Genomic DNA, 15,109 nt, shown 5'->3' on the forward strand with positions numbered 1-15,109 from the left:
TGCATTTTTCCTTACTGTTTTCGCACGTAAACATCTTGCACACACGCACATCATAATGCTTATGCCAGGAAAAGAATACCCCATGTTGTTGATAAAGCCTCCAAAATAACAATCATGTGTCACCGTGTGTCTCTGGGACTCGCTCTTTTATGTCTCTGACATAAAGCACATGAAAGATTGCTGCTTTGGTCGTTTCATGGGGATGACAGCGATAAGAGGAACATAAAATCTCCCTTTGAAAGGGAAACGTTTATCTCAGTGAGAGCTACATAGTCCCAGAATGCCTCTGCTCCCAAACACCCGATATTCACAGCCTCGGCCTCCCTCTTTTGTTCTCACCACTTCCATCCTGGGAGACAGGATCCTCCCCCAAACCCCAGGGCTTCTCCAACTAACAGCAACCTCCACCCCATCCATTCCCTCCCATCACTGACTGCCGCCCTCTGGAGGGACTTTATAAAGGGTTTGTGATACAATAAAAAGCAAAAGAACAGTCATGCCAATGCTCTGACCTTAAGCCTGCTCTGCGGAACAGACTTTCATCCGATCTCTGAAAAGAGCACGATACAGTGAGGCAAACAGAGCAGCAGAAGGCTGGCTTTAAGAGGAAAATCCCACTATCGCTAATCAGTCATTTATTCTGGTTTAATTTGCCGTTGCGTAAGTCGACTGCAATTTACAGTTTGCATGCCGAACTTATCCTAATGATGAGGAATTTTGTATCACACTTTGGATGAAATCGAATTTGCTGTGGGACTTCATGTAATCATCCCGTAATTGAATAGAATGTATTGTGATCTATTGTAACGTAGTGCTGTGAATCTCCCCGTGTGTCTCCTTTGCAGCAAACATCTGAGGGGATTCGGTAATGTCAGCACACGAGAAAGTCAGTGGGGTGGAGGTAGCGGAAGTGATTGATCTGTCCACATTCCGACGCATGGGGCAATAAAATGGGACCGTCTGCTGTAAACATCCATGCTTATTAACAGGAGCGGATGGTACTGTGGCTGTGGAGGTATCCCTGATGCCAACACCAATAATAACAGCACCAGCACCACCAACACTATTCACCTCCAGCTCCACCACTCTTCACATAGACCACCACCACCACCACCACCACCACCACTATTCAGCTCCACCACCCCCACCACCACCACTATTCACCTCCAGCTCCACCAGTATTCACCTCCACCACCACCACCACAACCTCCTCCACTCTTCACCGCCACCACCACCATTCACCTCCAACACCACCGCCTCTGTCAACACTATTCACCTCCTCCACCACTATACCACCTCCACCATAACTATCATTATGCCACAACCACCACTCCTTCTGTACCACCAGCACAACCACCATCACTAGAAGAGCTCCACCACCATCACTATACATTCATGTATATTCATGTATTCACATGCAATAAGTGTCATGGTGAGGCAATATACGTGTTGCAAACCGGAGACGATCGCACGGCTCATTCATTGCTTCACGCAGTTGCATGGTACAAACATTGGGGAACATCAACACAGCGCGTCAACCAGGTCACCCGGTAGTCAAACCACACAGAGCATACACTTTAGATGTGGCTCCTATATGTGGCTCACCATAAACATCCCTATATCACCTCCACAATCCTCACTATACCACCTCCACGACCATCACTATACCACCTCCACGACCATCACTATACTAAAATAACCATCACTAAACCACCTCCACCACCACCACTATAGTACCTCCACCACCATAAATATACCACCATAACCATCTATATACCACCTCAACCACCACCACTTCAACCATCGTCACTAAAAGCTATACTCAATGAATGCAAACCCAACCAGGTAAGCTATTGCATCCTGGAACGGGCGTTTTTTTAACTTGGTCTTCAAATGCTGCAATGCCCATGAGTGCTAATGAACAAGTGCACAGGCACGTTTGAGGGCATAAATGCGCAAACGTGGTTGACTCTGAAGAGCAGGCGGATTCACCCAGCGGTCATCTCCGTTTGAACACATTCAGTTCCCCCTTAGCATTGAGAACCAAGATGGCCACTAGCCTGGGTGAATCATGCGACGGCCACGGCTCTACATCGCCTCAGCACCATAAGTCCAACATTGAGGGCAATGGTGCAGGGAGCTAGGGCTGATAATTGTGGTTTTGGTGGTGAGCGGGACAGATGGTGGTGGTGTGGCATGGAGCAGGCAGCGATGCGCCGTGGGCTGCGATGGTCGGCGAGGGGCTGGAGACGCTGCGGTGGTGAAAGCCATGAATCACTGGGGCAGTGCGGTGTGCGGAAGGGTCATCAGCCCGGGGTCGTCACACACACAGGATAGCTTAATAAAGCTACAAGAAAATACAAAATAACCGAAACATTCATTAACAGACACGTCTGTGTATGTGTGTATGTGTGTTTGTATCTGTGCATGAGTCTACACAGAATGTAGGTGTGCTCAGAAACTCTATTCTGGACACATTCTCCCTGGCTGCTCCCAGTGTGATTGTGTTTATACGCTGCAATATAAATGATCCCAATTTCATGGCCGTTCCCTGGCAGAACAAACTGCGCTCATAAATCTCTATACTGGATCTGCACCTCGGCCACACTCACCTCATACAGCCGGCACAGATGAGTTAAGACATTATCTGGAGTGAGCACAAACAGGGAGGGCTGAGAGACGAATGGACACACACACACACATCCAAGCACTGTGCACACACACACACACACACACACACACACACACACACACACACACACACACACACACACACACACACACACACACACACACACACACACACACACACACACACACACACACACACACACACGAAGGAGTGGCAGAGATTGTAGGGGAGAAACATGTTGCTTTGCCAGATTTCCTGTCATCTCACGGTTGCAATTCCTTTGGTTACCTCAACTGTTATAATTTATCCAGTGCAAGCAAAGAGTCAACCTCCTGGTCAGCGAGAGAACACCTGATTGGCTATTAGCCCACAAGACAGTGTTGATTGGTTAGCATCCAAGACAATGACCACAGAATACTTCATCATGATTGAATTGGTGTGTGCGTGTCTCGGTGCGTGCCTGTGTGTGCGTGTGTGTGTGTGTGTTACAGGCTGGTGTCCAAACCATCCACTCATTCTGTGACCATGACGTCGTCAAAGACACAAATAAAACATGATGCATTGGAGAGTTATCACACGGCATGATCCTGTGCCCACCGTGGAGATTTATGAGGGGAATTTGATTTGTGGAGCGTTTGTGTTCCCTGGTTTCGGCTGCTGTGTTTAAGATTTTAGGAATTTAATACAGCTTGAATTTATTTCAATTAGATTGAGTTATCATCATAACAGTTCATTCATAATTCATATTTATAATCAATTCACCAAAGCCTCCTGTGACAGTCCTATTAATCCCACCTCGTTCCCCACTCCGGTGCGGGTGACTCACTGCTCCGCAGGTAACAGAGAGAACTATTGAACCGTTCCCAGCCGCTCCCAGACGCACCGTTCAATCAAACCTGCGTGACTCGTTTATGGTACAGGTCAAGACATTTCACTGCCATTTAAACTCCTGCTGAAAGCCTCGTCCTATCACAACACAGGACCTTGGGTGATGTACATGAAGCAAGGGAGGGAGGGGGTTGTCAGGGGGCAAAGGAAGTATAACAGTGCTGGGCGAAGACCGTCTGCTTTATTCACGATGCACGGCTAATGGGAAGGAAATGGCAACCTTCCGCCGCGCCTTGTGATCCCCTGTCAGGGGCCCGCCCAACAGGGGGTCTCCGGATACAGACACCTATTCGGGGGTGGGGATGACGGGAGCTGGCCTTGATCATCATATTTCACTTACCAGAGGGGGAGGTGGGGGGGGGGGAGACTTACACTGGACATCAAATATAATCCGTGCAAATATAATCCATATTTGATCAAAGCGGCGGAGTCACGCGTTTGATGTTATGGATTCTGCCCCAGCTGCACTTTGACTTGTCTTGTATGCCTATATCCTGGGCTTGGCAGGGGTGTGTGCTGATGTCGAGGGTGCGGGGAGGGGGGGCGGGCGGAGATCAGCTGAGACCAAAGGACTGAACACTAAAGCCCACTGCATGATGTGCCCGTTACTTTGGTGCAGCAGGCAGCGGGCAGTAGACTCACCTACACTAGTTGAGCCTACTGAGGTGGGTTAAAGAAGACCCATAGTTAGTGTTATGAGCGACACCTGTGTATGTCCTACGATAAGCCCCCCTGCGAAAACGCTCTAGGTGCATTCACTTGAGGCATGAGTGACTTGACATGGGAGATTAGTCATGAGAGACTAGTCATGAGAGATTAGTAATGAGAGACTAGACATGAGTGACTGGTGACTAGATATGAGTGACTTGAGTTGGAGTGCGTCGTGAGGCGGGCCCTCCCCACCCTGACATTTCCCCGGTGGTTTCCCCAGAGCGAAACAACGGAGAGGGACGCACACAGTGACTAACCACATCTTGTGTGAACGCACCTTCCCCCTTTGGGTGTTACAAAGAAGATTTATAAATGTGTAGCAACACGCAGTCATCGAATGAGGAAAGCATCAAAGCACTGTGAGTCTCTCTTTGCCAGACGTAGAAAGGCAGCAGATAATTTTATTTTGATGCATATTTTGTTTAATCCACGGTTGTCCAGACACGTACAGACTGGCAGACTTTTATTTATAAGAGGGGACTTTTGTCTGCGTCAATGGAAGGTATTCCCAGCAGCCCAGCAGAACTCTGTCTGGCTTCAGATTAATTCCGCCCACATTCTTTTGTTCTGCAGCTTGATAGACGAAATGTCTCAGTATTTCAGTTCATAACCACATTGTCTGTATGTTTAATTGAATATTTTGTATATCATTTCAGGATATGGAATTTTATTATAACTACAATTTTAGGACTGTGTTATTGCTTTTTTATCGCTACCCTCATGTTTCATTGATTACCTACCCTCAATACTTCTCTAGTAATAACCTGTCAAAGTAGTTATAAAGTCTAAAACAGTTGACATCGTTATTAGATGTCTAGCATCGATTTACTATTCATTTTTCCGATGTTTTAACGCATAGCTATTTGCAATTTGTAACTGCTGGTCGTACCGGGCTTTCAGCAATCTGCACCAGTGTGCAGGTACATTTAAAAATGGAATAAATGAATCAAATGTATTGGAACGCTATGTATAACAGGCTTTATTATTAATTGTAAAATCTAGCAAGACATTTGGCATTTTACTATGACACCATATACCACACAAGAGATGATTGCTTTATAGAACCACAACATGGCATGGGGACACCCACTACAATTCGAGAAAAATGTCGAAGAAAAAGAAAGAAAAGAAAGAAATATACACTGGTCCTCTAAAATGAGAGACATGGTTTTCCTTTCAATGATACAACTTTATTGGCAAAAACCTTGGAAAGCAAGCCCTCTGCTTGAGTGTGTGTCTGTGTTGTTTGTGTGTGTGTGTCTGTCTGTGTCTCTGTTCGTTCATGAGCATGCATGCTTGTCTCCCATACCTGCACTTAAAAGGTGTGTTTTCCAATAAAGGGGAAGCAATTTGCACTGTCGAAGTCTAATAGTTGTTACTTTCGAGACTTCTCTTGAAGGTTGTGGCGTATTTTGCTTGAATTTATTTTGAGCCTAATCACGATTTGAGTCTATTTATATAGTTGCTGTAGTAACAGACTATTTCTGTGAGGTTTCAGACATCCCCCCACTCCCTCTCCAGTCATATACATATGTATTTGTGTCAATATTCATGACGACATGCATTGAAATGTACTTAGAAAATAATAGTGGCTGTGCAGAGGAGCAGAAGAAGAGGAAGAGGAAGAGGAAGAGGAAGAGGAAGAGGAAGAAGAAGAAGAAGAAGAAGAAGAAGAGAAAGAAGAAGGTTTATGAGAGAAAGAGAGAGAAACTGGGGACGGATCTGTCTCAGTGTCTGGCACACCACTGGCTGTTTTTGCTTTCCAGGCTGTTTGATGAGATGAAAATAGGATTCAGAACATAAAAGTTTCCCATGCACTCTCTCTCTCGCTGTCTCTCTGGGGCCTGCAGGAGAAATGTAGCCAGAGCTGCTCCCCCCCCCCCCCCCCCCCCCCCACCCCCAAACTCCCTACATCGCCGTATCATCATTGCTCCTCCTCTCTATGGCTCTACCTTGACACAACGTTGCAACGTTTATATTTACCAACTATATTCCTAACTTTATTGAGCTTTCGAAAGTTTTTGGAAAGAGATCATTGAAATGGCAGATAGAGAAAATAATTGTGTTTCACACAAACATACACATAAACACTCACACACACACACACACACACACACACACACACACACACACACACACACACACACACACACACACACACACACACACACACACACACACACACACACACACACACACACACACACACAAGCCCACTTGGATGGGCGCTTCTATTGCTCTCTCCCACTGCCATATCAGCTGTGAAAGATTGCACCTCCAGCAGTGGCCCTGGACCAAGTATCCTGCTAAAGCAGTATTGCTGTGATCCCAGACCGTTGCATGCTGGGATTGGATGACTTATACTACCATGGCTCTGTGCGGTAATGCTGCCTATAAGACCAGGCTGAAGAGGGTTTTCAAGTCCTTTAAAGTTACAGCTACCTCGTTGAAGGCCTATTGAAGGCAATAGTTTCAAATGTTTCTTATTTTTGCTATTTTTACACATTGGTTGCGAATTCTATTTGGCATGACAAAATATAAGGTTACGGCCGGGCCAGTTACATTACCTTAATGTCTTATCAACAACTGACAAGACATGCTCTTTTCAATATCCTTTCGTTTTCGGAAACATGTATTTAATCAATACCCTTCAGTCGTACAAGGGAGAGGAGCGTAACAAGAGTACAAAGATGTCTGAAAAGGAGTGCACGCCGTGCACGTACCCATCGCGTAATGGCCTCACCGCTGCAGACCGTCTGAAGGCCCTTTCTATGGGAGAGTGGAGCTCAGCACGACCGCGTGCGACGCAGAGCTAATTGAAGTGTGCTGAAAGCATTAGCAGACGGACATTGGGCTGACAGCCAGCTGTACAATGGTGAGCTAAGTGGAGAGGAAGGACGACAGAGAGACACACACAGAGATAGAGATAGAGATAGAGATAGAGATAGAGAGAGAGAGAGAGAGAGAGAGAGACACACACACAAACACACAGACTGAGACAGCTGAACGCAGCAGTGGGGGAAGAGAGATTGACAACTAAGAGGGAGAGATGTTGAGAGAAAATGGCACAAAGAGAAAATAAAACTGATGGGGAGAGAGTGAAGGAGGAAGGGGAGAAGAGAGAGTATAAAATAAATGTGAGCGAAAGATGGAGAGAGAGACATGGACAGATAGTGAGATGGATGGAGAGATAGGAGGTGGTGGAATAAACAAATAGTGAGAGATCAAATGAGAGATAGGAGGAGGTAGAGACAGAGATAGTGAGATAGACAGACAGAGAGACAGAGAGTGTTAGAGATGGAGGGAGATATAGGAGGAGGTGGAGACAGACCCACATAGAGGAATGTTGATCTAGCCCCTACAGGTCAGGTCACGCTCAAGATTCAGATATTCTGGCATCGGAGGGAGAGGAACACTGGTAGCTTAGGCTAGCTCCAGTTGTGGACCGGCCATCTGGCATGCCGGGCATCGTCCCGGTGGGCCGTTGACCCAATGTGGGCCGGTCCTGTCCGCTATGTTTTGTTTTTTTCTCCCTCTCTAAATTCCCTCCAATTGGGCCAGCCAATTGGCTACAGAGGGCTAGCAGTGTGTTGCCAGCATCGACACATATTATTGGTCTAGTTTGTTATTGTCAATCAATCATGGGCTGACAGGTTCAGAGAGCCCTGACAGTGCTGTCAATCACAACACAAACCAGGGTGGGCGGGACCTCATGGCATGGGCCGGAATCCCGGGACGGAGCTGAAAATGGAAAAGCGTAAGAAGCGCCTGGTTGGTGCTGAAAAACTGCGATTTAAAAAGCTGAAGTCACTGGAGGTGGAAGCTGCTAAATGTTCAAAATTGACGGACCTATTTGGTGCCGGGGTTACCACCCCAGCAGGTGCTGCTGCGCCGGGAGACGAGCGAGTGGAGGCATGGTAAGTTACCTTAGCCTGAGGCTAGCTAGGCTACATTATGAGACATTTCCAAAACAAAGTAGAAAACGTTTTTACATTGAATGTGATGTGACCTAATTAACTGCATGCTTGTGACAACATATTAGCCCAGAGTTGAGGGCTCTCACTGTTGGTAGTTGTGGTTGGTTTTGTTTAAATATGCCCAATTGTTAAATGATGGGTTATATTGTTCAGATGATTTAGCTAAGCTAGCTAACAACACGTCAGCAGTCTCTTGTTGCCATAGCAACAGTAAAGATTGATATGGTCTAATGAGCTGTAAATAGAGATGCAGAATCAAGCTGTATTATAAATACAGATGAGATACTTTGAATTTTAGCACAAAATACAAGTAAACCTATAGGAAATAATTAGTTTAATTTGCAATATTTGCAATTGATTTTATTGTAATCATTCAATTCATTTATTGTTTACTGAGGTGATAACTATTTCGTAGGTATAATTTGTGTGTAACTTTAATTTCTGTGTAAATGTGTTAATGGCTGTGTATAGTTCTGTCTTGAGCATTTTCAGCTATTGTCACAAAGATCTGACTTTTTTGCATTGGAAAACACTAGTGTCATAATGAAAACATGACAAAGCCATTAATGTTGTTACCCTCGTGAAAGTTTAGTTCAATGTAAACTAATCTTTTATCTTGTCCATTATTCTGTGGTTTTGAGTTATTTCCCCATCCAATGATAAATGCTTTCCCTATGTATAGCCCAGACAGGTTCAGGGCAAGTCCAGCTGGTCAGTTCAGGGAGAGAGCCAGACCAATGCAGGCAGCCCAAAGACTGGACCACCTGAGAGGGAAAAGGCTGTAGAGAGTGAGGAGTGTGTCAGCCTTCACTGCACTAAAGTTTGGCTGTTGAGTCTCCTCTAGTATGGGAAGTTTATCATTTTTTATGTTTTTATGAAATCATACTTAGTTTGTGATGATTAGAGACTTAATAATGTATCCATGTCCCTCTCAGGTTCACCACTTGACATGTGAGAGCCTGAGGAGTTTTCCCCCCTCCGTCCATTTTCAAGGACTTGCTCTCTTACTGCCTCCACTTCACCACTTTTTGGCTAATGAAACGTCTCTGATTTGTTGAGTATGTCATGTGTCGTATAATGTTAGATTAATTCATACTTGATTTGTGATGATGACTTAATAATGTTTCCATGTCTCTTTTAGGTTGACCACCCTATGTATGAGAGCCTAAGGAGTTGTTTTCCCTCTGTCCCCTTTTGAGGACCTGCTTTGTCTCCTCCATCATTAACTGAGCCACTTTTGGGTTCCTGAGCTGATTTCATGTGGTGAGAGGAATGCAATATGTGTATGTTTAAAGGTTTATGTGAAGAAACATACTATATGTGATAAAATGACAATTGGTTATTCATAAATGTCTCTATATATTCTCTGCTACCATCATCTCCTGTCAAACAGGTTTTCCTGACCTGCTAGAAGTTCTTCCATGATGCTTGAGAGAGAGAGAGAGAGAGAGAGAGAGCGAGAGAGAGAGAGAGAGAGAGAGAGAGAGAGAGAGATTCATCTTTACTTTGTGAGTTTATTATGCAACTTATTTTGCCTCAGATTCAAACAAAAGGTTTGATTATGATAATTTCCTGGTGAAAATATGATGATTTTTTATTTCAAACATTGCATATCTTTGTGTGCAGATGTTTGAATGTGCACATACATGTATATGAGAATGCATATCTACTCAGACCTGTAATTCATGTCTTACTTTTTCACACAGCTATAGATAATTATTATTTTTCTCTATTTATGGTTCCATAATGACTGAGTCACCGTTAAAAAAAATTGTTTCATCTCTAATGCTGATACTGTCTGTAATATGTTTCTATTTAGATTATTTGTTAGGATACTTTGTTATTATTGTCCGAGTCTGGTTTTAACTAATGCTGGGCTTACACAAAAATATATTCACAGTCACAGACTAAAAACTGAAAGGGTAGCATAGGGTTCTTCCCGTTAGTCTCGTCCCACCCCTAGTCATGACATAACTTCTGTTTTCATGTGATGTGACTATAATGAATAAAGACTGATTGATTGATTGCTATAGCGGTCAATTTTAGTCCTTGGGGCCTATCTTGCATCCGGCGCAATTTACTTTCTCACTGGCGCATGTGTTGTTGCTAGTTAGCAACTGCCACAGAGTGTTCTTTTCCCTCCTGCGCCACGCGTCGGTAAATTAGGGAATGATCTTGCGCCCCAAGGGGCGGTTCAGCGAAAGGAGGAGGCGTGTTCTGGCGCAAACGTTCCCTGGGGCACGTTTAAAGTCAGTGGCGCGTTGTTCAGATGCTATTTTAAGGGTGCATGCATAATGTTGCTTGTGCACCTCGCGCACACACTTTGCTACTCTCATCTACCTAGCCACACCTTCTGGGTAAATTCTTTGGGAAAGAACAGCTGATACAGCAGTAATAAGTTGTACTTTTAAATCAATGCATCTGCAAACACCGTACTGCAAATACATATTTTCTTGACACAGACATCGTGTACATGCCCATAACTTTTAGGATTGATGAGTATTTGATCGTGAGAAAACATTGTCTTATTGCGAGTGACGGGTTAAAAAGAATGAATGAATGTGGGTACGAGTGTGTGTATGTGTAAAATGATTAATGAATGCGGGCTCGCGTTTGTGCGTCCATCTGTTTAAACACACGCAAACTAAACACGTAACACATAATACAGTCCATGGCACTGTATATTAACGGGGGGACATATGAATATTAGGAACACAAGTCGATATCGATAATGCATACAATACTGATAAGAAACGATGTTTATAATGTATTGCGTATATCATTAAATAGAAGCACAGTTACCGCATATCATATGTGTGTTAAGTTTTCTGAAGTTGTGGGAGAAAACCTTATTCCACCTGTGAATTAGACCATATTATTTGTCCATAAACTGAGCCATTTGAAGTTTGAAATTCAGGTTCATCTGTCTCATCGGAGACTGCAGACGTGCTGTCAATAAATCAACTCGTCAGACTAAAAGGGGATGGGAGCTGGCACTCTCATTGTTTTTTTTGCACGTTACGCCCAAACCACACCTACGGGTAATTAGGCTACTTCAGACCAACCCATTTTAGATTTGCGTGGTGCGCAAGAGTAACTTTTGCGCCGGTAAAACAGCGACATCGCCATAGAACCGCCCACAAAGCTACTTGCGCATCGCACTTCTCACTTGCATTTCAGACCGTTTAAATAGGGGCCCCTTGAGTTCATAGTTACGTGCTTTATTTGTTAACTGCTATCAAGGAATATGACTCTCCTTTGTAGCATGCCCGAGAGGAGGTGCTGCGAGATGTGTGGACTTCTATGTAGTGTCTGGTGATAATGTAGTGGGCTGGTCTGGACAGAAAATGCTAGGGCAGAATTTTTGTCCCACTCCACCCCAGGCGAGCTCACACATGTCTTCCACACACACGTGCATAATATGGCGCAATATAACTTCAGGCTGGGCCAAAGGCAATAAAATAAATAGCTAAACAAGTAGAGGAGCACCAGATGTGTGATTGAGTGGCTTGAGAGCAATGAATATTGACTTTGTTGTTACACGTAGGGGCAGGGGAGAGAGTTTCTGAAGAAAGTAACAAACTAAAACGCACACACGCACACACACACACACACACACACACACACACACACACACACACACACACACACACACACACACACACACACACACACACACACACACACACACACACACACACACACACACACAGACACAAGACATGCCATCTCTTGTTCATCAGTCAAGTTGTGTCAAGAAACCATCTTCTCCTTTCCTATAACTTGAGACTTATAATTTTCTACTTTGTGCTTGCTAACTATCGCTTGGTACCAGGGAAGATCTGTGTACTCCCATGTGTGTGTTGCTGAAAGGTCCTTGAGCCCACAGTTTTTTGTGTTTCCTACTAGGAGTTGGCCTTTATCTTCCTCCACCAAACTAATGCAGTGTGACTATCGCTGCACTGGATGGCAGAGCAAAATATGGCATTGCGCAAAACTGCTCAGCCGTTGAAAAAAGGTCAACGAATGAACTTGCCTGTCCTGTGTGTGTGCGTGTGTGTGTGTGTGTGGGTGCGTCTGTGTGCGTGCGTGAGTGAGTGCGTGCGTGCGTGCGTGTGGTAGTTGAAAGCATAGACGTGTTACTGCACTGAAAGTGCCAGTGAGCTCATTTATTCTGTGTTAGTGTGTCTTCCACGATTTTTAACAAAGAAATCCATGCCATTGGGTCGCTGCTAATAAAATAATTCCATCATCTTGAAAATCTGGTGTAACATCCAATGTCTTTGCAAACCAGTGTATGGACGATTCGCTCTGCTCCAAACTCAAGTACCGTTCTTGAAGGTCCACGAACGCCGAGAGGGGCGGTTGCTGCATCCGAGAGAGGGTTAAGCTTCACGGACACTCATAGCATAACGTTGTGCTGTGCACTCTTTATGTACACAACATTGCCTCAAAATAAGTACCTTAAAGTCGCCATAGGTCGTAACCTTGGAGATAACACCTAGCTCCTCCTCTCCCCGATAAAACTATTTGTTGCGATAAAACTATTTGAAACCACTTGATTGAGAGTGTTATCACAGTGTTATCAGAGGTGTGGTGAGCTGATGGAAGAGGTCTTGATGGTCATGTGCTCAAATGACTGGTTAATGATTACATATTTTAATAGGAAGTCCAGAAGGAAGTCCAGGAATAACGTGCAATGCTTAACTAACTTTTCTTGGCCAAGCCCAAAACAAATGTTTATGTGCACATTCAGCCAATGGCAGCAGTTTGCCTGTCCCCGCCATCCAGGGTACAAAGGAAGATTGTAGTCTTTTGTGTCAAGGGTTGATATTATATTATTGAGTGCAACCCTGTATATGTGTGTTGTGTGTGTTTCCCTGTAAAGTTTTGTGTGTATCCTTCGTATACATGTTTGTGTTGTTGAGATACTTGATTATATATGGGATTCCAAACAGCACCTTGTTAAGACTTGGAATATACCAGAATATAATAATAGCTTTCTTTCACAACGTCTGGTGCTGAGGATGAGCCATGGAGGTGGTAGGGGGGTGGAGAGCAGGGGGAGATATAGACGCAGACAGCAACAGAGAATGCCTCTGGGCGGGGGGGAGGTCTAAAGCGCTTTCCTGACAGTGATTCCGGAGGGTGCCCCCAGAGGAGCTGCTCTCACACACACACACACACAAACACTCAGCCCCAGCCTGGTAGCTCAGTTGACCTGCTCCACCTGCATACATAAACACAAGGGAGCACATTTCCACCTCAAACACACCGCAGCGTCTCCTCGACGGACTGCCATTAATCTTTCCTTCAGCAGACAGCCCGTGAGCTAAGACCACATGCTAAATGCCATTGGGAGTCGACATGGCACTGGCAATTATCAACCCAGCTCTGCTAGATTTAGTGTGAAAGAATGATGTAAGTTGTGTGTGTGTGTGTGTGTGTGTGTTAGTGTGTGCTTGTGGTTGACAATGAGTGTGTGTGTGGGTGTGTCAGAGTGCATTTATGTGCTTGTGTGCGTGCGTGCGTGTGTGCGTGTGTGCGTGTGTGCGTGTTTGTGTATGCGTGCGAACGTGTGTGTGTGTTTAAAGCAGGAGGTTTCAATTCAACTAGAAGGGCCTCCGGAGCAGGGCTCCAGTGTTGTGCTTCATGGCACGGACCCCCTGCACAGCCTCCCCCCAATCAGGGACCCAAACCCGGGGAAGATTGAGAGCAACGGGGCAGGTAAACAGGACCGAGTGGCTGTAAGAGAGAGATGTATCGAGAGATAGAGAGATGGCGAGGAGAAGACAGATGGATGGAGACAGAGAGAGGCAGACAGATAGATGGAGAGACAGGGAGAGAGCTAAGACATACTTGGATGCACGTGGGTTCATTGTACACGATTACATTCTCCTTAATGTCTGAAGTAGGCATCACAGTTCAGTAGCACAATACTCTAACATACTGTAACGTACTGGAGGGGAAATAACAAACCATTAAGCGAGGTCCATTAGGTCCTCATAACCTCCCGCTAATACCCTGCTGCAGCCCGCTGTTATCAGGACAAGACGACCGCTGACGTTCTTGTTCTGCTAACGGTGAATCTTCTAGTCTTCTAGAGCGCTTAATGGACAATCAAGCCACAGTCGAGCCTGTTTTGTTATTAAGTGCACTTCCTTCACAATGTTTTAGATGTACATCTATTATTTCATCAGACAAAGGCTACTCCAAGACTACTTTCCTCCAAGAACCCATTTCGGAAATGGCATTTCCGCCTCTTCCCTGTGTGATGATAACCCACATGTGCACTCAAAGTTAAAGTTAAAAAATGTACACCTACAGACATGAGGGGAACTAGGGCTGGTTGGATGGACAAGAGGGGGGGACGGGGGATCCACTGTTAGTGAGGATTAAAACCCTGACTGTAGCTCGCAGGGCAATGCTATAAACCAATGGTGTGATGAGAAGAGCAACTGGGTAAGATGGAAAATTGTCCCCCCCCCCACATCCTCAGTCCTTGAAAAGGAGTATCCCGCTGACACTTACTGATAATAACTCTCATAATTACAATCGGTTCCAGCAAAGGTTATCTCTACTCCTGCTTTTGATCAAGATTGCCAAGCAGGATACTCCTGCACTCAAGTATGTTCCTCTATTTACCAGAGTATACCTTCTTCAAGGTAAATGGACTGCATTCATAGAGCGCTTTTCTAACCTGTGGCCACTCAAAGCACTTTACAATTATTGCCTGATATTAACCCATTCCTACGCACAATCACACATCGATGAGGGTGATAGCCATGCAAGGCGGCAGCCAGCTCGTCGGGATCAGATAGGGTTAGGGTTTTGCTCAGGGATACCTCGACACTAGGAGGAGCCGGGGATCAAACTAGCAACCTTCCGATTATAAGTCGAC

Source organism: Gadus macrocephalus, chromosome 3 (assembly GCF_031168955.1).
Source record: "Gadus macrocephalus chromosome 3, ASM3116895v1".
NCBI classification, from domain to species: Eukaryota; Metazoa; Chordata; class Actinopteri; order Gadiformes; family Gadidae; genus Gadus; species Gadus macrocephalus.